General features: G+C 37.8%; 1 long non-coding RNA gene across 1 annotated transcript in view; it reads right to left on the bottom strand.

Annotated features, from left to right (window-relative positions):
- LOC109499116 overlaps positions 1-23,696 on the bottom strand; it is a 105,212-nt gene extending 81,516 nt beyond the window's left edge. The window contains exons 1-2 of the long non-coding RNA XR_006597006.1: positions 23,438-23,696; positions 22,878-22,950 (exon numbers count right to left, since the gene is read on the bottom strand). This is a non-coding gene — a long non-coding RNA (uncharacterized LOC109499116). The remainder of the gene's footprint in view (positions 1-22,877; positions 22,951-23,437) is intronic.
- Positions 23,697-23,933: the final 237 nt, after the last annotated feature.

Below are 23,933 nucleotides of genomic sequence, written 5' to 3'. Positions count from 1 at the left end.
ATTCCCTGGCTTCCTGTCAGGTTCTCTTCATGGGAGAACTACAATTCCCGCCTAAACAGAGTTTTCTAGGCTCTGTCCTCTAAGTGAACCCTTAAGGATAAGATTCTTAAACTCCACAGTGTCAGAAGGAAGGAAGGAAGGAAGGAAGGAAGGAAGGAAGGAAGGAAGGAAGGAAGGAAGGAAGGAAGGAAGGAAAAGAAAGCGAGCAAGAAGCTGCACTGATTAGAATTTGTTCATAAGTTGGGGCGTGTGGGTGGCTCAGTCGGTTAAGCGTCTCACTCTTGGTTTTGGCTCGGGTCATGGTCTCACGGTTTGTGAGTTTGAGCCCCACATCAGGCTCTGTGCTGTCAGAGCCTCTCAAAATAGGTAAATAAACCTAAAAAAAATAAAGTAAAATAAAATAATTTGTTCAAAAGGGCATATGATGCCCCTCTCATAATTCACGGGGGTTGAGAACCCAAATTAACAGTTAGAAGCCAGAACCAGTGAAATGTGGATTCAAAAAAGAAGTTGATGATTGAAGGTGGGTGATTATTCACAGAAAAATAGTGATAGTAACAGGAGTTTACTGGAATTTTCCCTGGAGGGCACCCCTTGAAAGACAAGTATCTGGAAACATTTTAACCAGCCCCAAGCTTTTGCTACTTTCAATGTGTGTGTGTGTGACTAAAGATTCATGAGTAAAAAAGGACTAGTAAAAGCCATACAGGGTAGAAGGTTGGTGGGAAATGAGGGAGGTTGGAGATCTATGAGAGGTGAGGAAGAAAAATAGGGGTTAGGAATCTCTTTTCTCCTTCTGATAACATGATTTTCAGACTCCTGAAGACTGTGAGTTCCCCTTCTTGGTCTCCCCTACCAGTCTCCCTCTTTCTGAGCCTGAGGTAGGAGCTGGGGGGGGGGGGGGGGGAAGGTGGCAGGAGGTGGTACAACAGGGTCAGCAGGGTCTCCATGGGGACCTCAGTGCTCTGGCTGTCCTTTTCCCATGGTATCCAAGCGACCCCCTCCCACTCCTATCTCCTACATATCCCCTATCTCCCACCCTCCTTTCACCCTCAACGAAAAGAAACAAAGTGGGCAATTAGTTTCCTCAGGAACAAAGGCATTAAAACCATTCCCCTTTTCCTCCCGAAGTCCTGTTTAGAATAAATATTTCTATTCCCTGTACTGATTTCCTTCCAGACCAGTAGAGAATCTCCACTACAAAATGGAAAAGATAATCATTAAACCCATTTGTTATTTCATCTCATGTGAGCTTCAAAATAATTCTAAGCTATAGGAAAGAAGGTTTCACCCTCTTTTTACAAATGGAGAAAATGTGTCACCTGCCTATCATGAAACCCATTTCACTCTTCAAACATTAATTTTATTCACAATGCCCCCCTTTTAAAAAAATTTTTTTAATATTTACTTATTTTTAAGGGAGAGAGAGACAGAGCATGAACAAGGTCAGAGACAGGGAGACACAGAATCTGAAGGAGGCTCCAGGCTCTGAGCTTCAGCACAGAGCCTGACGTGGGGCTCGAACTCACGAACCATGAGATCATGACCTGAGCCGAAGTCGCAAGCTTAACCGACTGAGCCACCCAGGCTCCCAACAACGCCCCATTTTTACAAGGAAAAATAATTAATACAGAAATCACTCTAGTTAACATTGGATTCTACCTCAAACCTTTCTAGAAGCCACAAGTTATTGAAGATGTAAAGTAGATTTGATCATGAGTAAAACAGTTTAAAAGGGGCTCCCAGCTGGAGCACCTGCAGGAGAGGAGAAATGAGAATATATATTCCCAAACAGATGAGATAAACTGACAAGAACATTCTGCCATTGAGGAAAACCTAGGTTGTAGGGAGTGTCTTTCCTTCTCCAACACAGTGACACCTCTCACAGCTATTGTTATTTTCTGCTGAGACCTACAGAGAGACAAGCAGGAGGTCTCCCAGGCAGGATGTTTGGGGAAAGCAAATGAGGGCTTTTCAAGTGATGGGACTAAACCGGCTATCCTGAAAGTGCAAATCTGTGACCAAGCTCAGAAACATGGCTGGCTGCCTAGATCACCAACTTCTAAGGGGCATTAAAACTCCCCAGAGAATAGTCCGAAATGGAAAAGTCTCCACCTGCCACATGGCCTCTTAGGGAGGATACTGGATATGGCAAACAAAACCCATCCCTTGGAGTAGGCACAGTGAGACCCCCAGAGTGTATGCTGGAGTGAAAGATGTGTGCTAGGGAAGGTGAGTGGAACTCCAGAGCTTTGTTTCTGAATTGTTCTGGATACATCCACGGCCAGAGCTGAATTGCCTGGGATAAGAAAGGAAAGTTTGAGCCCCATTCCTGTGTTTTGTCCTTCCCACATACAGCCCTGAAGAACTCAGCCTCCTTTCTAAACACACAATAAATTTTCTTAAAAATGTCCATTTGAAGGGGAACCAAATTAATAGCCTGGACTGCTCATGTGTCTTAGTGTCACCCTGATTAAAGAAATTAGTGTTTGGGGAGAGTCAGGCCCCAGTGTTCAATAGTCAGTATTTACAGAACACCTACTGTGTGCCAGGCACTGTTCCAAGTACCTGGAATACCTCAATGAACAAATAGACAAAAATCCTTGTCTTTGGGACTTATACTACAGTTTGGTGGAAGGAGACACAGAATGCATTTAAAATATGTTAAAATAAGTTCCAAACTATGTTAAAAAGAAGAAAAGTGCTACCACAATAGTAAAACTAGAACAGAGCAAAGAGGATGGGGTGTGTGGCAGGTAAGAGTATGTGTGCAAGTTTGCTTTTTGCACAGGACAGTCAAGAGAGACCTCCTTGAGAAGATGACATCTGAACAAAGACCCAAGAGAGGTGAAAAAGTGATCTGGTTGATTTATGGTTTAATGTAATTCTAATGGCCATGGTGAAAATAGGCTGTAGAGGAGGAAGGTAAAGCAAGGAAACCAATTAGGAGTCCTCTGTAACATTCTAGAGAGGGATGATGGTGGCTAGGAAGCAGGGTGCTGGCAACTAAGATGGTGAGAATTGACCAAATTATGGATTTAATTCTAAATGTAAAGACCACAAGATTTCTGACAGACTGGATATGTAGAAGGAAGGAGGGAAGGAAAAAAGGGAGGGAGGGAGGGAGGGAGACAGAAAGGGAGAGGGTTACCAGAGAGAGGGAGAGGGAGGAAAACTCAGGGTTAATTTTAAAGTTCGTGGTCTGAGCTGGAAAGATGAAGTTGCCATTAACTGATATGGGGAAATCAGGAAGGCGAGTTTAAGGAGAAGATGAATAATTCCATTTGGGACATGTGGATTGGAGACATCAAGACAGTCAAGCAGAGATGCTGAGAAGGCAGTTAAAAGTCTTGAACTTAATGTGTTCAGAACCAACTGTTGCATCTATCATTTTGCACTCTCAATCCAAAATATCTCTTGGCAGTCTTCTTTTTCTCAGGGTATGGCAATTCTATTCAACAACCAATTGCTTGAGCCAGAAAACTTCGTCATCCAGGACTCCCTCTTTCTGTCACATCCCACACCCAATTACCAACAAATATTCTCAGTTCTAGTATTTTAAATGTATTCAGAATCTATTCATTTCTCACTCTTCATTATCACTGTCTCAGCCCAAACCATCATAATTTTTATCTATTAAAATTAATATTCCACTAAAAACAACATAAAATGAACTCATGGGCTAAACAGTAAATATGAAACCATCTCAAAAACTATTTTTCCTAGGGCTCCTTGGTGGCTCAGTCAGTTGAGTGTCCAACTCTTGATTTCGGCTCAGGTCACGATCCCAGGGTCATGGGAGTGAGTCCCACATCAGGCTCTGTGTTGAGTATGGAGACTGCTTAAGATTCTCCTTGAAGCAACAGAAAGAGAAATCAAGGAATCAATCCCATTTACAATTGCACCAAAACCCATAAAATACCTAGGAATAAATCTAACCAAAGAGGTGAAAAATCTATACACTGAAAACTATAGAAAGCTTATGAAAGAAATTGAAGAAGACACAAAAAAATGGAAAAAGATTCCATGCTCCTGGAGAGGAAGAACAAATATCATTAAAATATTGATACTACCAAAAGCAATCTACATACTCAATGCTATCAAAATAACACCAGCATTCTTCTCAGAGCTAGAACAAATAATACTAAAATTTCAGTGGAACCAGAAAAGAGCCCAAATAGCCAAAGCAATCTTGAAAAAGAAAACCAAAGCAGGAAGCATCACAATCCCAGACTTCAAGCTACATACTACAAAGCTGTCATCATCAAGACAGTATGGTAGTGGCACAAAAACAGACATTCAGATCAATGGAACAGAACAGAGAACACAGAAATGGACCTAAAAACGTATGGACAACTAGTCTTTGACAAAGCAGGAAAGAATATCCAATGGAATAAAGACAGTCTCTTCAGCAAGTGGTGCTGGGAAAACTGGACAGCGACATGCAGAAGAATGAACCTGGACCACTTTCTTACACCATCCACAAAAATAAACTCAAAATGGATGAAAGACCTCAATTTAAGACAGGAAGCCATCAAAATCCTCGAGGAGAAAGCAGGCAAAAACCTCTTTGATCTTGGCCACAGCAACTTCTTACTCAACATGTTTCCAGAGGCAAGGGAAAAAAAGCAAAAATGAACTATTGGGATCTTCTGCACAGCAAAGGAAACAATCAGCAAAACTAAAAGGCAACTGAAAGAATGGGAGAAGATACTTGCAAACGACATATCAGATAAAGAGTTAGAATCCAAAATCTATAAAGAACTGATCAAACTCAACACTCAAAAAACAAACAATCCAGTGAAGAAATGGGCAAAAGATATGAATAGACACTTCTCCAAAGAAGACGTCCAGATGGCCAACCGACACCTGAAAAAATGCTCAACACCACTCATTATCAGGGAAATACAAATCAAAACCACAATGAGATACCACCTTACACCTGTCAGAATGGCTAACATTAACAACTCAGGCAACAACAGATATTGGCGAGGATGCAGAGAAAGAGGATATCTTTTGCATTGTTAGGTGGGAATGCAAGCTGGTGCAGCCACTCTGGAAAACAGTATGGAGGTTCCTCAAAAAACTAAAAATAGAACTACCCTACGACCCAGCAATTGCACTACTAGGTATTTATCCAAGGGATACAGGTATGCTGTTTCAAAGGAACACATGCACCCCCATGTTTATAGTAGCACTATCAACAATAGTCAAAGTATGGAAAGAGCCCAAACGTCCATCAATGGATGAATGGATAAAGAAGATGCAGTATATATATATACAATGGAGTATTACTCAGCAACCAAAAAGAATGAAATCTTGCCATTTGCAGCTACGTGGATGGAACTAGAGGGTATTATGCTAAGCGAAATTAGTCAGAGAAAGACAAATATCATATGACTTCACTCATATGAGGACTTTAAGACACAGAACAGATGAGCATAAGGGAAGGCAAGCAAAAATAATATAAAAACAGGGAGGGGGACAAAACATAAGAGCCTCTTAAATACGGAGAACAAACAGAGGGTTAGGAGAGAGGGGGAGAGGTTGTGGGAGGGGGGATGGGCTAAATGGGGAAGGGGCATTAAGGAATCTACCCCTGAAATCATTGTTGCACTATATGCTAACTAATTTGGATGTAAATTTAAAAAATAAAATTGAAAAAAATAAGATTCTCTCTCTCCCTCTGACCCTCTCCCCCACTTGTGCTCTCTTTCTCTCCAAAAAATTCTTTAAATTATTTTTTCTGTTATTAAAAAAACTAGTAGTCATGTTTTTAAAGTTTGATATTATAGTATAAGAATTATCACTTATTGGCTACTATAGCAACTGTGCTGCATATTTGTAATACTAAAGGGATCTCATTTTTAACTGAGGGTGGTATTTGAGGTCAAGCTCTTCCATTTAGGCCACTGCTGATAGCGATGTCACCACCAAGGTTTTTCTTCTTGTCCAACAGTAGCTCACATAAAGACTTACCTCAACTCCTAGACTTGAAGGTTTAGTTGAAAATGGTGACATATGTCACTGAACCAATCCTACATTGGTTGGACTCGGTATTGCCTGAGAAAGATGCTTTCTGAACAATTTCATAAGCTCTTGTAAGATTGTTGCCCTTGCCGATATCTGAACTTTCCAATATTTTTCCATGCATTCACTGTTTCACACAATCACTTTAAAACTCTGCCCTTATGGAGTGGACATTCCAAATACATAGGAACAGACTCAGAGAGTGAAACAAAATGAGGAGACATGCATATGTACCAAATGAAATAACAGGACAAAATCACAGCAAAAGAGCTAAGTGGAACAGAGGTAAGTAATGTGCCTGATGGAGAATTTAAATTAGTGGTCATAAAAATACTCACTGGACTTGTAAAGAGTGGAGGACCTCAGTGAGACCTTTAACAAAGAGATAGAAAACATAAAAAAGAATCAATCTGAGATGAAGAATTTAATAACTGAAATTAAAAATACATTAGAGGGAATAAATAGAATAGAGGAAACAGAAGAACAAACCAGCAACCTGGAGCACAGAGTAATGGAAAGTAATGAGGCTGAACAGAAAAGAGAAAAAAAAATAATAATAAAAGATTAATATAGACTTAGGGAACTCAAGAATACCATGAAGTGTAACAATATTCACATTATAGGGATCCCAGAAGAAGAAGAGAGAAAAAATGGGGCAGAAAATTTATTTGAAGAACTAATAGCTGAAAACTTCCCAAATCTGAGGAAGAAAACAGAAATCCAGATCCAGGAGGCAAAGAAAGTCCCCAGCAAAATCAACCCAAGGAGGTGTGTACCAAGACACATAGTAATTAAAATGGCAAAAAGTAATGATAAAGAGAATTTTTAAAGCAGCAAGAGAAAAGAAAACAGTTACATACAAGGGAAACCCTATGAAGCTACCAGCTGATTCTTCGGCAGGAAAAAGCCTGCAGCCAACGAGACTATCCAGCAAGGCTATCCTCCAGAATAGAAGGAGAGATAAAAAGTTTCCCAGACAAGGCAAAGTTAAAGGAATCCATGACCACTAAACCAGTCCTACAAGAAATTTTAAAGGGGACTCTTTCAGTGGAAAGAAAAGACCATAAGCAGGAATAAGAAAAGTGGGAAACACAAAAGTAATAAAATTAAGTGTATGTATAAAAATCAGTCAAGGGACTCACAAAATAAAAGGATGTCAAGTATGATACTATATACCTAAAATGTGGTGGGGAGAGAGTGATAATGGGTTCAAATATAAGTGACTACCAATTTAATATAGACTACTATATGCCTAAGATATTATATACAAACCTAATGATAACTACCAACCAAAAACCAGTAACAGATATGCAAAATAAAGAGAAAATAATCTGAGTATATCACTAAAGAAAGCCAGCAAACCATGAGAAAAAAAAGAGCAAGAGAAGAAAGCAACAGAGAAGAACTACAAAAATAATCATAGGAAAAGTAAGAAAATGGCAAGAAGTACATATTTATCAATAATTATTTTGAATGTGCATGGACTAAATTATCCAAAAAACATAGGGTGATGGAATGGAAAAAAAGCAAGACCCATCTATATGCTGCCTACAAAAGACTCATTTCAGACCTAAAGACACATGCAGATTGAAAGTGAAGGGATGGGAAAGCATTTATCATATTAACGGCAGTAGAAAAAAAGCTGGGGTAACAATATTTTAACTGACAAAATAGACTTTAAAACAAATACTGTAATGAGACAAATAAGGACACTATATAATAATAAAGGGAACAATCCAACAAGAAGATATAACAATTTTAGGGCCCCTGGGTGGCTCAGTCAGTTAAGCATCCAACTCTTGATTTCAGCTCAGGTCATGATCTCTTGGTTCATGAGATTGAGCCCCATGTCAGGCTCAGTGCTAATAACACAAAGGCTGCTTGGGATTCTCTTTGCCCCTCTCCCCACCAAAATAAATAAACTTAAATTATAAACATTTATGCACTGAACAGGAAAGCACCCAAATACATAAAACAGCTAATAATAAACAAAAAGGAAGTAATTGATAGTAATACAATAATAGCAGGGGACTTTTAACACCTCACTTACATCAATGGATAGATCATCCAGACAGAATATCAATAAAAAAACAGTAGCTTTAAATGACACATTGGAGCAGATGAATCTAACAGATATACTCAGAACATTCCAACCTAAAACAACAGAATACACAGTCTTCTCAGGTACACATGGAACATTCGCCAGAATAGATCACATGTTAGGCCACAAAACAAGTCTCAACAAATTCAAAACAATCAAAGTCACACCATCCATCTTTTTTTTTTTTTTCACCATGCATCTTTTCTGACCACAACACTATGAAACTAGAAATCAACCACAAGAAAAAATCTGGAAAGAGCACAAATACATGGAAGTAAACTAACATGCTACTAAACAATGAATGGGTCAACCAGGAAATCAAAGAGGAAATCAAGAAATACATGGAGACAAGTGAAAATGAAAACACAATGGTCCAAAATTGCAAAAGTGGTCCTAAAAGGGAAGTTTATAGCAATACAGGCCTACATCAAGAAGCAAGAAAAATCTCAAATAAACAACCTAATCTTATACCTAAAGGAGCTAGATAAAGAAGAACAAACAAAACCCAAAACCAGAAGGTAGGAAATAATGAAGATTAAAGCAGAAAGAGACAAAATAAAAACTAAAAAAAATATGAGAGAACAGATGAATGAAACCAGGAGCTGGTTATTTTAAAAGATCAACAAAATTGATAAACCTTTAGTCACATCATCCAAAAGAGAGAGAGAGAGAGAGAGAGAGAGAGAGAGAGAGAGAGAGAGAGAGGACTCAAATAAACAAAATCAGAAATGAAAGAGAAATAACAACATCACAAAAATAGAATTGTAAGAGAATATTATGAAAAATCATATGCCAACAAATTTGACAACCTAGAAGAAATGGATAAATACCTAGAAAGATACCTCACAAAACTGAATCAGGTAGGAACAGACCAATTTCCAACAACGGAATTGAATCAGTAATCAAAAAAACTCCCAACAAATAGAAGTCCAGAACCAGATGGCCTCACAGGTGAATTTTACATCAAACATTTAAAGAAGAATTAATACCTATTCTCAAACTATTCTAAAAAAAAAATAGAAAAGGAAAACTTCCAAATTTATTCTCTAAGGCCAGGGTTACCCTAATACCAACCCAGACAAAGACACTACAAAAAAAAGAGAACGAGAGGCCAATATCTCTGATAAACATAGATGCAAAAATTCTCAGCAAAATATTAGCAAATTGAACCCAATAATATATTTTAAAAATCATTCACCACAGTCAAGTGGTATTTATTCCTGAGATCCAAGGGTGGTTCAATATTCAAAAATCAATCATGTGATACATCACATCAATAAGAGAAAGGATAAAAACCATATGATCATTTCAATAGATACAGAAAAGCATCTGACAAAGTACAACATCTGTTCATGATAAAAACTATCAACAAAGTAGGATTAGAGGGAATGCACCTCAACATAATAAAGGCCATCTGTGAAAAATCCACAGCTAACATTATACTCAATGGTAAAAAATGGAGAGCCTTACCCCTAAGATCAGTAATAAGACAAGGATGTCTGTTCTCACCACTTTTATTCAACATAGTACAAGAATTCCTAGCCAGATAACCTGGTGACCAGGCAATCAGATAAGAAAAAGGAATAAAAGTCCTCTAAATTTGTAAGGAAGAAGCTAAACTTTCACTATTTGCAGATGACATGATACTATATATAAAAAACCCTAAAGACTCCACCAAAAAACTACTAGAACTGATCAATGAATCATTAAGTTTACAGGATACAAAATCAATATACAGAATCCCACTGTATTTCTGTATACTATAATAATGAAGTAACAAAAAGAGAAATTAAGAAAACAAGCCCATTCACAATTGCACCAAATAGGATTGAAAAACCTAGGAATAAACTTAACCAAAGACTTGAAAGACCTGTACTCTGAAAACTATAAAATATTGATGAAAAAATTGAAGACACAAACAAATGGAAAGATATTCCCTGTTTGTGGATTGGAAGAGCAAATATTGTCAAAATATCCGTACTACCCAAAGCAATCTACAGATTAAATGCAGTCCCTATCTGGGGCGCCTGGGTGGCGCAGTCGGTTGAGCGTCTGACTTCAGCCAGGTCACGATCTCGCGGTCCGTGAGTTCGAGCCCCGCGTCGGGCTCTGCGCTGATGGCTCAGAGCCTGGAGCCTGTTTCCGATTCTGTGTCTCCCTCTCTCTCTGCCCCTTCCCCGTTCATGCTCTGTCTCTCTCTGTCCCAAAAATAAATAAACGTTGAAAAAAAAAAAATTTAAAATAAATAAATAAATAAATGCAGTCCCTATCTAAATATGAACAGCTTTTTTCACAGAGCAATAACAAACAATCCTAAAATTTGTATGGAGCCTCAAAAGACCTCAAACAGCGAAAGCAATCGTGAAAAAGAACAAAATTAGAGGTATCACACGCATATTTCAAGATATACTACAAAACTGTAGTAATCAAAACAGTATGGTACTGGCACAAAAATAGACTCATCGATCAATAGAACAGAATATAGAGCCCAGAATAAACCTACAATTATACAGTCAATTAATCTTTGACAAAGGAAGCAAGAATATGCAACATGACAAAGACAGTCTGTTCAACAAATGATGCTGGGAAAACTAGACAGCTACATGCAAAAGAATGAAACTGGACCACTTTCTTACATCATACACAAAAACAAATTCAAAATGGATTAAGGACATAACCATGAGAATGGAAACTATAAAAATCCTAGAAGACAGCACAGGGAGTAATTTCTCTGACTTTGGCCATAGCAACATTTTTCTAGATAGGTCTCCTGAGGTAAGGGAAACAAGCAAAAATAAACTACTGGAACTACATCAAAATAAAAAGCTTCTGCACAGCAAAGAAAAAAATCAACAAAACTAAAAGACAATCTACTGAATGGAAGAAGATATTTGCAAATGACATATCACCTAAGGAGTTAGAATCCAAAACATTAAAGAACTTGTACAACTCAACACAGAAAAAACAAAACAAAACAAATACGTCAATTAAAAATAGATAGAAGACATGAATAGACATTTTTCCAAAGAAGACATACAGTTAGCCAACAGACACATGAAAAGGTGCTCAACATCAGTCATTGTGAAGGAAATGCAAATCAAAACCACAATGAAATATCACCTCACACCTGTCAGAATGGCTAAAGTCAAAAACATAAGAAACAACAAGCATTGTCAAGGATGTAGAGAAAAAAAAAAAAAAACCTTCATGCACCATTGATGGGAATACAAACTGATACTGTGGAAAACAATATGGAGGTTCCTCACAAACTTAAAAATAGAATTACCATATGATCCAGTAATTCAACTACTGGGTATTTACCCAAAGAATACTTTGAAAGAATATATGCACCCCATGTTTATTGCAGTATTATTTACCAAAAAGCCAAATTATGGAAGCAGCCCAAGTGTCCATCAATAAATGGATAAAGAAGTGGTATGGCAGTCATAAAAAAGAATGAAATCTTGCCATTTGCAACAACATGGATGGGTCTAGAGGATATAATGCTAGGTGAAATAAGTCAGAGAAAGACAAATACCAAGATTGTTCACTCATATGTGGAATTTAAGAAACACAAAGCAAGCAAACAAAGAAAAAAGAGATAAGCCTAAAAAACAGACTCTTAACTATAAAGAACAAACTGATGGTTACCAGGCAGGGGTGAAATAAGGAAAGAGGATTAAGAGTACGCTTATCAGGATGAACACTGAGTAATGTATAAAATTGCTGAGTCACTACACCTGAAACTAGTATCACACTGTATTTTAACTATACTGGAATTAAATTGTTTTAAATATGTTCTTAAACCCTGGATCTAGAAATATGACAACAGAATAATGTAACTTTCTTTTTAGATAAACAAAATGAGCTCGGACTTTCCATTTGTATCTCGGTTTTTATTGCATGAGCACCTATATCAGCACCTTCTCTCTAGTCAAATGCTGGGAGGATTATATAAGGTATTATAGAAGAAATATTTGCACATTCAATATACTTTATATTGATAATTTCTTCCGTGGGTTCTAAAAACAAATTACTTTCTCTTCAAGCAACCCTTTGACTGCTAGCAAATGCTGTTATGTTGATATTTTTGTCTGCCAAATGTAACCGTTCCTCTTCCATCCTATTTGAATACCTTGTGTAAGTCCTTCACAAGGTAGTTCAAAAATTCCTTATAGGTCATGATGGTTGTCTTTGGCTGAACAGTGTTGACAGTGGCCCACCATTTCCTGCTTATGGTTCCGTAATCCTATTATATTCTTCAGTGCTGTAATTACTTTCTGGACACATTAACTAAAGGTTATGAAGAAAACAGTGACTGAAATTCCTGAATCACACATCCCCTTCACCATGTCTGTTCTATTGTTAATGTCAATCACATAATTTCTTTTCTCGTCTTCTATTTATAAATATTTCTTCAATCAAATTCACTATGTTGTTGGCTCTGAGAGACCTGACATTTTTTGGCAAGCTAGTACAGAGAAACAAAGTTGAATTTATCATTAATCCACCAGACTGTCAAACTTTAAAAGACATCTGGTTGTCTCTGCATGCCCAAATGTATGATATATGATTTACAAAAGTAGTACATTTAATGCTGTTATTGCCTTTGTGTTCAAAGCAGATACTATAATTCAGCAAAGGAGATTTTCAGTAATATGCTTTCTAGAAGGAACTTTTATCTAAGATTTATGTGCATACCTCAAATATCCTTCATATTTAACTACTGAATATTGTAAACAGGCTCTAACAATCATTTTAACAATTCTTTTATCCAAGTCGTTAGCCTTCATAGACTCATAACTATAAGGAATCGTTTCCTGAAAGGATTCTAACAGAGTGCACTTCTAGATTAGTTATGCAAACAAAATGTTTTAGGTACCTCATTTCTCTCTAACATTTTATTTTCTTTGTATTCTTTCCTACGTCTTAATTGAAGATTATTTTTCATGGATATTGTAAAACATGATTAGAGAGTCTCTTACCTCTGTGAAATTTTGAGGTGCCAAAGTTAATATTCCACTTTTAACGCATCCTCACAGGACGTGAGGAATCTTAAAGAAGCCATTTTTTTTAAAGACATGAAATTTATTGTCAAATTGGTTTCCATACAACACCCAGTGCTCATCCCAAAAGATTCCCTCTTCAATGCACATCACCTACCCCTCTCCTCCCTCCCACCCCCATCAACCCTCAGTTTGTTCTCAGTTTTTAAGAGTCTCTTATGCTTTGGCTCTCTCCCACTCTAACCTCTTTTTTTTTTTTTTTCCTTCCCTTCCCCCATGGGTTTCTGTTAAGAAAGAAGCCATTTTTCTAAAACACTCATGGCCTAAACGGAATTAACTAACTGAAATTTGAATGCAGTTCTTAAAAATTATTTTGTTTAATGTTATCAACACTAGCATACAATCTACAAGGATTAGACTAATGATATAGCCTAATCATCCTCATCATTAGTATTATTACTACTACTCTTACTGCCATGAGTAGTGTAATAATAATTTCTATTTTTATAAACATTTGTTAGCACAAATACATATAATATTATTACTAAAATTATGCAGGTACTACATCATTTGTATTGACCATCAATGATTTTCCCTATACATCAATGTATTTCCCTATGAAACCATTTGAAAATACTTAATGTTTGCTTTTTACAGGAAATTACCAACGTTGACCACCATCACTAATTATTTTACTCTTATAATAATAAATATACATTTATACTTCAATAAACTGATAAAAATTCAGCATATAAACAAATAGTGTAATTATCGCTTCAAAAAAACACTTGCTCATATGTGATTATGATTATCTTAACAAAATATGAAATTCAAATCTTCTTGAATTACTTCATTTTCCTAACTACACTTAATGGAAACATATATGATTAAGAGGTTATTCATCACACAAAATTCAGAGGTGCCAGGAATGACACTGAAGCAGGCCTCCAACAAATTGGCCTTGAAGATAAAGTCCAAGGTGAAGAGAAGATCTTGGCTGTACAAAAGGGATGATCTTTGGTAAACCCTTATAGTGTACATATATCTACCTTTATGTATTTATTATATGTCTATTCTTACCCTCAACTAAGATATAAGCATCATGAACATAGGGAATCTTTTTATTCGTTGCTGTATCTTTGGTGCCTGGCCCAAAGCCAAGCACATAAAATACATTCAATAAATGTTTGCTGAATTAATTAATGAATGAAGGAATGAATACTATGCAGCTATTATGAAGAACAAAACATCTACTCATATTGACATGGAAAGATGTATACAACATACTTAGAGAGTTGTATACCTTTTATATAAATAGTTACTTTGCTCACCATAGTATCTCAAGGAGCTGGCTTAAAGTCTGCTATATGGGAGGACTTAACAAACAGGTGGTGAACAAATGAATGAAATGGAATGAAATGAATACAGTAGCTTACCTATGGTTCCACTCTCTTCTTCCGGTTTCTCAACTTTCCAAACCACCCTCTTTCACTCATTCATTCATTCATCCATTTATTAATACATTTGTGTAATCAATGTCATTAGAGTGATCTTTCAAACATGTAAATCCAATGACATTTTCCTGCCCCAAATTCTTTAATGGCTCCCTATGACCTCCAAGAAAAATTCTAATACCTGCAATAGGGCACCAAACACTTTTTATTATCTGATCTCAACAAGCCTATGCAGACATATCTTCTGCCACAGCCCCTTATCCATCCCTTCATGCCCTCCCCCAATACCAAGTGCTTATAATTCCTTAAACGTAATAATATTATATTCCTTTGCTGTTTCTGATAAGTAATCTGCTGCCACTCTTATCTTTGTTCCTCTATATTTAACATGCCTTTTTCTCTGTCTGCTTTTAAGACTTTGACTTTATCATCGGTTTTCAGCAATTTGATTACCTACCTTCATGTAGCTTTCTGCATATTTCTTGTGCTTAGATTTTTCTTGTAGTTTTACTAAATTTGGAAATGTTTCAGCAATTATTTCTTCAAATATTTTTGTTCCCCACCCCCAACCCCTTCTTTCCTATGGGACTCCCAATTGCATGTACATTAGCATGTACATTAGTTGAAGTTCTCCCACAGCTCACTAATACTCTACATTTAAAACAAAATAATTTTTTCTCTCTGGTTTCATTTTGGATAGTTTCTATTGCTGAGTCTTCACATTTACTTAATTTTTTTTTCATGTATAATCTACCAATAAATACACTGTATTATTTTTTATCTCAAGCCTTATACTTTTCATCTAGAAATTCAGTTGGGGTCTTTCTTATATCTTCCATGTCTCTGCTTAACTTTTTGAACATACGTAATATAATTATAATTTTTAAATGTACTTGTCTGCTAATTCTATTATTTTTGTCAGTTCCAGATTCGTTTCGATTGATTAATTATTTTCCTCATTATAGGTCATATTTTCTTCCTTCTTTGTATGCCTGGTAATCTTTGTTTTAATGACAGACATTGTGAATTTTAATTTGCTGGGTGCTGGGTATTTTTGTACTCATATAAATATTCATTAATTGTGTCTAGGATACAGTTTAGTTACCAGGAATAGTTTGATTTTATTGCATCTTGCTTTCATGATTTGCTATGCAGCTCCCAAGTGGTACTCCCATCTAGGACCAAATTACTCCCCACTATGAGTATTCACACAATGTCCCCATAAGCCATGAATTTTTCCAGTCTGGCTTATGGGAATATACAACATTTCTGGAACTGTGTTAGTGCCAGGAACTGTTTCTTAATCCTTTTGGATTGCTTCCCCTTCCAACCACCTTGAGTAGTTTTCTCACACACATGAACTGATCAGTAATCTACTGCCTATTCAAAGAGAAGCTCCTGTGAATATCCAGGTTCTCCCTCTGTGTAGATATTTCCCTTTGTTACTTTGTTTTACAAATTCTACCCTCTTTGGTCTCCCCAGACTCTCAATTCCATCTCCTCAACTTAGGAAGTCTGTCAACCTCTGCCAGGGTTCCTTCTCTGTTATGTTTTAAATATTCATCTTTATTAATGCTGTCCTTAATGCACATTGAGGCTTTTGGATCAGAAACATATTCCTTATTACACTCACAGCAAGATCAATAGAGTAACATTGCAGTGTCACTCCCCCGTGTCTCCAAACCAACATGATGAGAACTAGATATGAAAATCTGTCCTATGTGAATGGCAAGCTCACCCTGTAGGTGAGGGAAACAGAACAATTAATTTCCTATACTTACATACAGGAGAAAGAGGCTGCTGCCTCCCCTCCACATCTGAGAATCTCCTTGGAAATATCCTGCTCTAACCTTTTAGAATGTAAATAAATCTCTCCAGGGAAAAAATAATCCAGTGTCTCTAGATTTACAGTTCAGAGATGTTTCCAAGTTCCAGGTTTAATCCCCTCTTGATATATAAATATGTATCTCTGGTATTAGGTAAATCTCTCAGGAGTTCTTACTCTCTATACAGTTATAAATTAACTTTTAAGACTTGCTCTAGGGTCAGATTCCAAGTTTCATCAAAATCTGTTCAGAAATCCCTAACTGTGCAGAAACATGAAAATATTTTCTCTGTAATCCTACATCCTCCCTGTGCCATGACCTGGAAACTCTCTCAAAACAGTAAACGGAACAATTGCATGAGTAATTTTGTTGGCTTCCCATTTCTCAGGGATCACTATCCTTTGTTGCCTGGTGTTCAGTGTCTTGAAAACTGTAGTTTTGTATATTTTCTCTGGTTTTATTAGTTGCTCTAAATGGGAAAGTAAATCTAGTTCCTATTACTCTGTCCTGGGAGGAAGTAAAAGTCCCATACTACTTCATGTTTCCTCACCCTTGCAATTATTCTTCCCTCTGTCTAGCATCCTCTTTACTATCCAAAACAATCCACTCCTCATTATCTACCTGTCAACGTTTACATCTTTCAAGTCTCAGTTCAGGGTACTAACTCAAAGGCAAAAATATGTCAGTTTTCCTTGACTCCCCCATGCACATCTGGGTGCCTCCAGAGAACATGGTTGGCTCCTGACAAACATGCATCCTGTCCCTCACTTCTAACATAGCCTTCATTTGATTCAGGTCTCCACCCTTCCCCATGCATCATGTGCTTTGAGAGAGGCTAGTGTCATCCCTGCTCCAGATTCTAAGGGTAATCTCATTCTTCTTGGCAGCAACCTGCGCAGGATGGGCACATAAACATGTCTGGACAATGAGATGAGACAAGTTGGCTGGTGGACTTCCAGGAAAAGTTTCTTCACTCATAAAAAGAGGTACAGAATGAAATATTTTCTTCTGTACATTATAATTTTTAAACATGCTTGGATATTGTGCCTTACTGACGGTCTTAGAAGGAAAGCAATGTTGTTGAAGCAGAGAGATGGAAGGAATCTGGGTTTCTGATGTCATCACTGGGCAGCTGACCTTAACATCAGTAGCATGCAATAATAAAATTTCAAATTATTAACGACAGTTTGAGTTGGGTTTTGACTTCTTTCAGCCAAAACATCCTCACCAATGAACTGCCTTTACCCTCAAAAGTTCTTGTGTCATCTTGTACATACCTCCTTTTCAGTTGGGCCACATCTGTCTTCCCTCTAGACTCCCAGCCTCTTTGAGAGTCATGAGGACACATGCATATTATTTCTCTACAGCCAGAGCCTGATACATAGTAGATAAAAAAGGCATGTTGAAAGATTGTTCAATGGCTGAATCAATCAATGAGTGATTGTTCACGGCTGAATCTCCCCAGAAGGCTGTGAGATTCTTACATAATAGTATATATTATAATAACATTTATTAAAAGCCTCACTGTATGCAGGCCACAAGCATCATCTCAGACAGTCTTCCCAACAATCCTCTGGAATAGGTGTTATTACAGTACTACATTTATTTTACAGCAGGAAAACTGAAGATTGGGAAAGAAGTTCAGTAACTTGCCCAATCTTACATAGCTAGGAAGTGGTGGAATATGGATGGATTAGTACCTGTCAAGAGCTCAGGTGAGCCACTAGGTGTCAAAGAAGCCAATTAAAGCAACAGGCCAAAGAGAATGTAATGGTGAAGTCTTTAATCAGATAATATAAGAGGTTAAAATGAGAGAAAGTACCACCTCCCCCATACCACTTTCCCCCATGAAATGCCACACCCATCCAGAGTCAGGTGAATCAGTGCAGATATAGGGGTTGCCTCACTGTTGAGAGACCCCAAACAAAAGACTTCTGCAGTTTTATGGGCCATAGGACCCTGGGGGGAGGTAAGGAGAGCTAGGAATAAGAAAATACTGAATACAGGCAGAGTGGGAAAAAGTGTCTTGTAAGTTTCCTCCTCCCCTGACTTCCACCCATAAGAACGCCTTGACAGAGGCATTTGAAGAAGACTTCAGCCAAAGTCCCAGTTAAAGAGACCTAGGGATGAAGGTACCTGGGCCAAGAAGGGAAATATGCAAAGAACATGATCAGCCCAGAAGAATCTGAATCCTTGACTGCATTTCCCTTCAGACACTTCAACTCACTACGCACTGAGTCTGGCATGGGGAGCACATGTGAGGCTTGTCAAGTAAGCCAAGAATATCACAGCTTTTTGGGGGTGTGGGGGGAAGGGGGCAGGACCCAGACTCCTCAAGAATCAAGTCTCTTAACTACTAGATCTTTTCTTTGAGAAAATGATCTTATTTTATTAATTTCTATCTTCCCAACAAAAATCTAGCACTGGACTTTGGTAGATGATACATATAACATAGGTAAATTAAATTGAATTGAATTATAGAGAGCAGAGAGGGGGTAGTTGCTGACATTCAAATACTAGTCAAAGATTCTGCAATAGTTTATAGATACTTCTTCTTAAAGGAATAAATTGACACATTAGAAGCATAACCTGTTAGTTCTGAGAAGATATATTCAGGATCCTGCTAATGAGGTCTCAACAAATTTCAAAATTCTTCAAATGGTTCATATTATGCTCAAATGGTTCATTTATTCCCTTTCCTACCATGTCACTGAACTCATAAGTATTTTATCAACTATCATAAAATTCCAGATTCTTTTCCTTTTTCAACACCAAGCAAGATGTCTAGGCACCCCATAAATATTAATCAGTGAAGATGATGAAGGTCAACTTGATATGTTTCTTTAATTGCGTTTGAAGACCCTCTACATCATTTGGCATTTGATTTCAAACCTTCAGAAGAGGATCTTTCAAATCTATACTTAATTAACATTGCCAGGTATTGCCATCTTTCTTTGTTGAAAAGACTTTGCAATCATTAATTACATATCCTACTAAAGCAGGGTTCTGAAAATCAGCTTGCAATGCCAGTTAGAAGATACTCCTTTTATAGCTGCAGAACAAAGAGCAACAAAATAAAACCCTATCCATTAGTGTCTGGTTTCTCATTCTCTACGTACTAACACATCCTCAGAGAGAGAGACCTCGGGAAGTTATTAAATGAGAACACAAATTTACACATGTATTTTTTAAGTAACCTGTCCTTTATAGAAGTGAACTGCTCTCTGGGATTTGTTTCCTGAAGTCCTACTTGACTAGGCCTCTCTGACCTTTTCCCACCTCCACCCCCCACCCCTTTTAGTGTGAGCCAGCCTACACACACACACACACACACACACACACACACACACACACTCACACACCAGGATCTTTAGGTCTTTAAGATTGTCCAGTGTGTGGACATGACACCTTATACACCTGTTCAAACTTGTTCTAACCTGTTCAGGTCACCAGAGTGAAGGTATTACATTACTGACCAGCCATTCTCTCTGGTACAGTGTCCTCACTCTATGTTTTCCCAACGATAGACAATAATTCCGGCAGATATTTATCCTAGTCTTGGGTTTCTAGCTCCACTTCAGTTTTTAAGCTTCAGGCCCAGCTTCCTTAACAGGTACTTACAGTAAGATTTTGCAAAGCAAGTTCCTGGTTTCTCCTCCCATCAGGCTTATTCATCAGCTAAAAAGTTCTCCTCCTCACTGTGGCTTCTTTTCTTCCTCGTCTGCCCTTCTTTCCAGCATGCACTAGCCCCTCGTCCCCAAATATTGTCTTCTCAGGTGTTATGCATCATGGCTTTGTTATCTCAAGATCATACAAGCAAGATAAAAATAGGCGACAGAGGATTTAAAGTAACCAAAGCAGCCACTGGCATTTTCCTTTTAATCAGAAAAGCTTGCACTCAGGCACCAGGGTCAGGGCAATACCCTGAGAAGAGGGGAGATGGAAAGTTGAGGGGAAGAGAGTATTTTTGGTTCATAAAGGAGACCCTCCTAGAATTTCTCCAAAGATAAAGTCTATGGTTTTCTTTTTTTAAATTGGTCGACTGTCTAAAGCAAATCACAAATTCCAAAGAGATTCAAAAAAAGGAAATATATAAGATTAGCACTAGAAGTCTGCATTTAATTTGGGCAGATAAACTTCAGATCTGTAAAGAGGGAGAACTAAGTCCTTTGATATGCAAAATAGCTCAAAACTATCTTCTGCTTTTCTCTCTCTGGGCAGGGGTTTACAGATATTAGTGCTACTTTAGATGATAAAGAACACCCCTTCATATTCTCAAATTCCAATGCAAAAGGTGTCCAAAAAGCCTGAGTTCTACTTTACAGCCACTGTGGGTCTGCTGCTGTGGATAGCCAGGCTTTCTGAGCCACAGTTTCTCGTTTGCAAAATGAGTATAAGGGCACCTTTATTTATAAGGCTAGCGGCTAGTGTGTATAGCCCTTTGTAAACTCTAAAAGGTTATATAAATATAAGGGACCATTAGTATGATGATCCAGGCATGGTTCCAAAATGCTATCGTCACCATCAAAAAGTTGGAACTATGGGTTGGTAAGCCATGGTCAAAGCTACCAATCTAAGGAAGGAAGATAATTTCTGCATGTGAGGCATGTGTGGTGCTACCCTGCAAAGATAGTAAGAAGTCTGTACTAAGAACTGAGACTTGCCCTCATCGTTGCTTTGGAAGATATAAACTCTGGCAGGATTCACTGCCTGAATCTCCTAAGCAAAAGCATCATTTTGACCAAAAACACCATGGAATTGTTTTCACATATACAATAGTTATATTACTTCCTAACATTTATGAAATGCTTGGTATGTGCCAGGCCCTGTTGTAAGCACTTTTTACTAGCTTTATCTAATTTAATCCTCCCTGAAAAGTATGACTTCATTTCACAGATGAGACTTACAAAACCTAAGTAACTTGCCCCAGGCAATATGGGATAGCAACAGGGATTTGAATTCACACTCTTAGCCACTTTTTTACCTTTTTTAAAAGATCTAGATAAAATTAACCTTTCCAGAGAATTGTGTAAAGTCCAAACTCCTGGGGCTGGGGACAGGGCATGGGGAGTGAAGGCCACCTCTCCATTCAAGTTTCCCTCTGGCTCTTATCTGCTGCTCATGATTCCCCTGTTTGGGGCTATATCAACCAGAAGTGGACTCAGGCGACCCATAATTTCCACCCAAAGATTTTTTTTTGAAGGTTTCCAGAAATAGGGCTACAGTCCAGTAGTGGAAACAACTTGAAACTTAGTTTGAAATAATTCTGCTTCCACGAGTCCCAAGAAAGTTTCTCTAACTTGGGCCCTAGCCTTCTGCCCTGTTGCTCAGCCCTCGCCTCTCTACCCTCCCCACCCCCTTCTCATCCCAGTCTCTACCCTCTCTTCCTCGAACTCCTGGTCAATTCCGCATGGCTTTTTTGTTCCTGCCATCCGGTTTTCACAGGATCTCACTTTGCCCCCAAGTAATTTATCAAAGATATTTTCCTAATCAAAGTTTGTTCCCTCCCTATGAGAAATTATGATGCTAGTTTTTAAAATGAGGACATTTTCACCTTGATATATATTCACTTAATAAACATTTATTCCTAGGAAGTAAAAAGAGGGGGGTGGTAATACACAATAGCAGAGTGATTTTTGATATCTTGAACTCTTGTACTGTTAAACCACTGAAGAATAATTAATAGAGGAGATCATAAACTCAAAGTCACTGTAATTATGATGATCACATTTGCATAACTCATCTTAATCTATTATAAATTCATTATAGCAGGAGGAGTACTCTGGCCCCCAAAACATTAAAATATTCTGTTATTAGGAAAGAAAACAACCTGGTGACATGACAATGTGCCATGTTTTTTAAAAACTACTTTTTTCACCCAAACATCCTGGCAGCTCCTAAGGCCCAAGAGCTCTCCAATTAGAAGTTAATTCACTCCAGATGTCAAGACAGTCAGCTTTACCAGCAGCATTTCTGGGCTGTAGACTTAGACTTTTCTCTAAGTTTTCTAACAAAATCAATTAACTTGCTCCCACTACACTCCCACTTTGTTAATGAGTTCAAAATTATAATGTAATCATAAACATATCAGCAAATTAGCTCTGCCATCTCTTTAACTTGCCCACTCTTAACCACTTTTCATCCATTCTTTACTTTGTTCATAAATCAAGTATTTATGGAGCACTTTCTATGGGCAAAGCCTCGAAGATTCAAGTGGGAAGCATGGTGCTTGCCCTTAAGGAGCACTGAGTCTAGGGCAGGAGTCAAGCTTCACAAACACTTTTAATAGAGAATTATAAATGTTCTTATTCATTCAGTGAACTCCTGTTTTGAGGATCACCATCTGTTCTACGCAACTACATTATCTCATTTAATCTTTGCAATACCACCACTTCCGGGGAGCATTATCAGCCTCATATTACAGAATGTAACTGGTGAGCAGAAAGATCAAGTAACTTACCTACGTCAATGGTAAGTAACTGGTAAGGGGCAGAGTCCAGATCTGTGAACCGGGGTCTATGTTGCTCCAAGTACTGTGGAAATAAAGAAAAAGAGGTTGCTAACTCTGTCTGGGTTAGCCATGAAGGCATTCAGAAAAGCAGTGGCTTAATCTGATCTATAAGAAGTTCACCACCTAATGAGGAAAAGGGATGGTGTTTATGGTAGAGAGAATCACACTAAGGCATGATTACATATTGTGCCCAGCCCTGATTCAATCTTCTCAATCCACTGCAATGCAACAAGTGATTCATGAAGACCAGTGGCTCTACCTCCAATGCTTCTCAAAGTAGACAGGGTGCTCCTTGAAGGCAGGGATCATGCCCTACTTATTTGGTAGTCCTCCCAGAAACCAGCACAATATCTTACAGAGATGGTACTCAATTATTCTTTGAAGAAGTGAGTTAAAGAGTGTGAAGTGAGATGGCAGGCAGCCAGACAGGCAAGAAGGAAAGAAGGCAGGCAGAAAGGAAGGGGAAAATACAACTTTTATTACTAAATTTTTATCACAGGGGAACTTACAGTGTTTGTTTTCTAAAACGTTCTCAGATGGTTCTTGGCATGCTGAGTTAATTCTCTTATCAATCTCCCTTCAAGAGGTAATTGCTGGTGTACAATCCTTAGCAACATGATTATACCTTTTTGTTATGATCCAATATCCACAAGACTTGGCATGTACTTCAGTCATGATAGATACAGTTTTGCGTATACAGTCCTGGCTAAGATGGTGTGTGTAGGTCCTTGATATCAGCCTTTGTTAGTTATTGATTGTAGTATTTCACTTCTGTAATAATAGCAATGATAGCTTGCAGTATTTATCAACTTTACTTTCAAGGCAGTTATGCCCCTGTTATCACCTTACAATAACCCATGAGGTCATTCACAGCTTATGGAGCTAAGGTTTGGGTCAGTGAGCAATAGGCTCAGAGAGACCAAGCTCCACTCCCACACCCAAGTCACTTAATTCCTGGTCCAACATTCTTTCCATTCATTCAGTCTTTTTCTCCAGAAAGAAAAA

This window comes from Felis catus, chromosome B1, assembly GCF_018350175.1.
Source record: "Felis catus isolate Fca126 chromosome B1, F.catus_Fca126_mat1.0, whole genome shotgun sequence".
In the NCBI taxonomy this organism is placed as follows: Eukaryota; Metazoa; Chordata; class Mammalia; order Carnivora; family Felidae; genus Felis; species Felis catus.
Note: the sequence above shows the minus strand (reverse complement) of the source record. Positions and strands in the feature narration are given on the sequence as shown.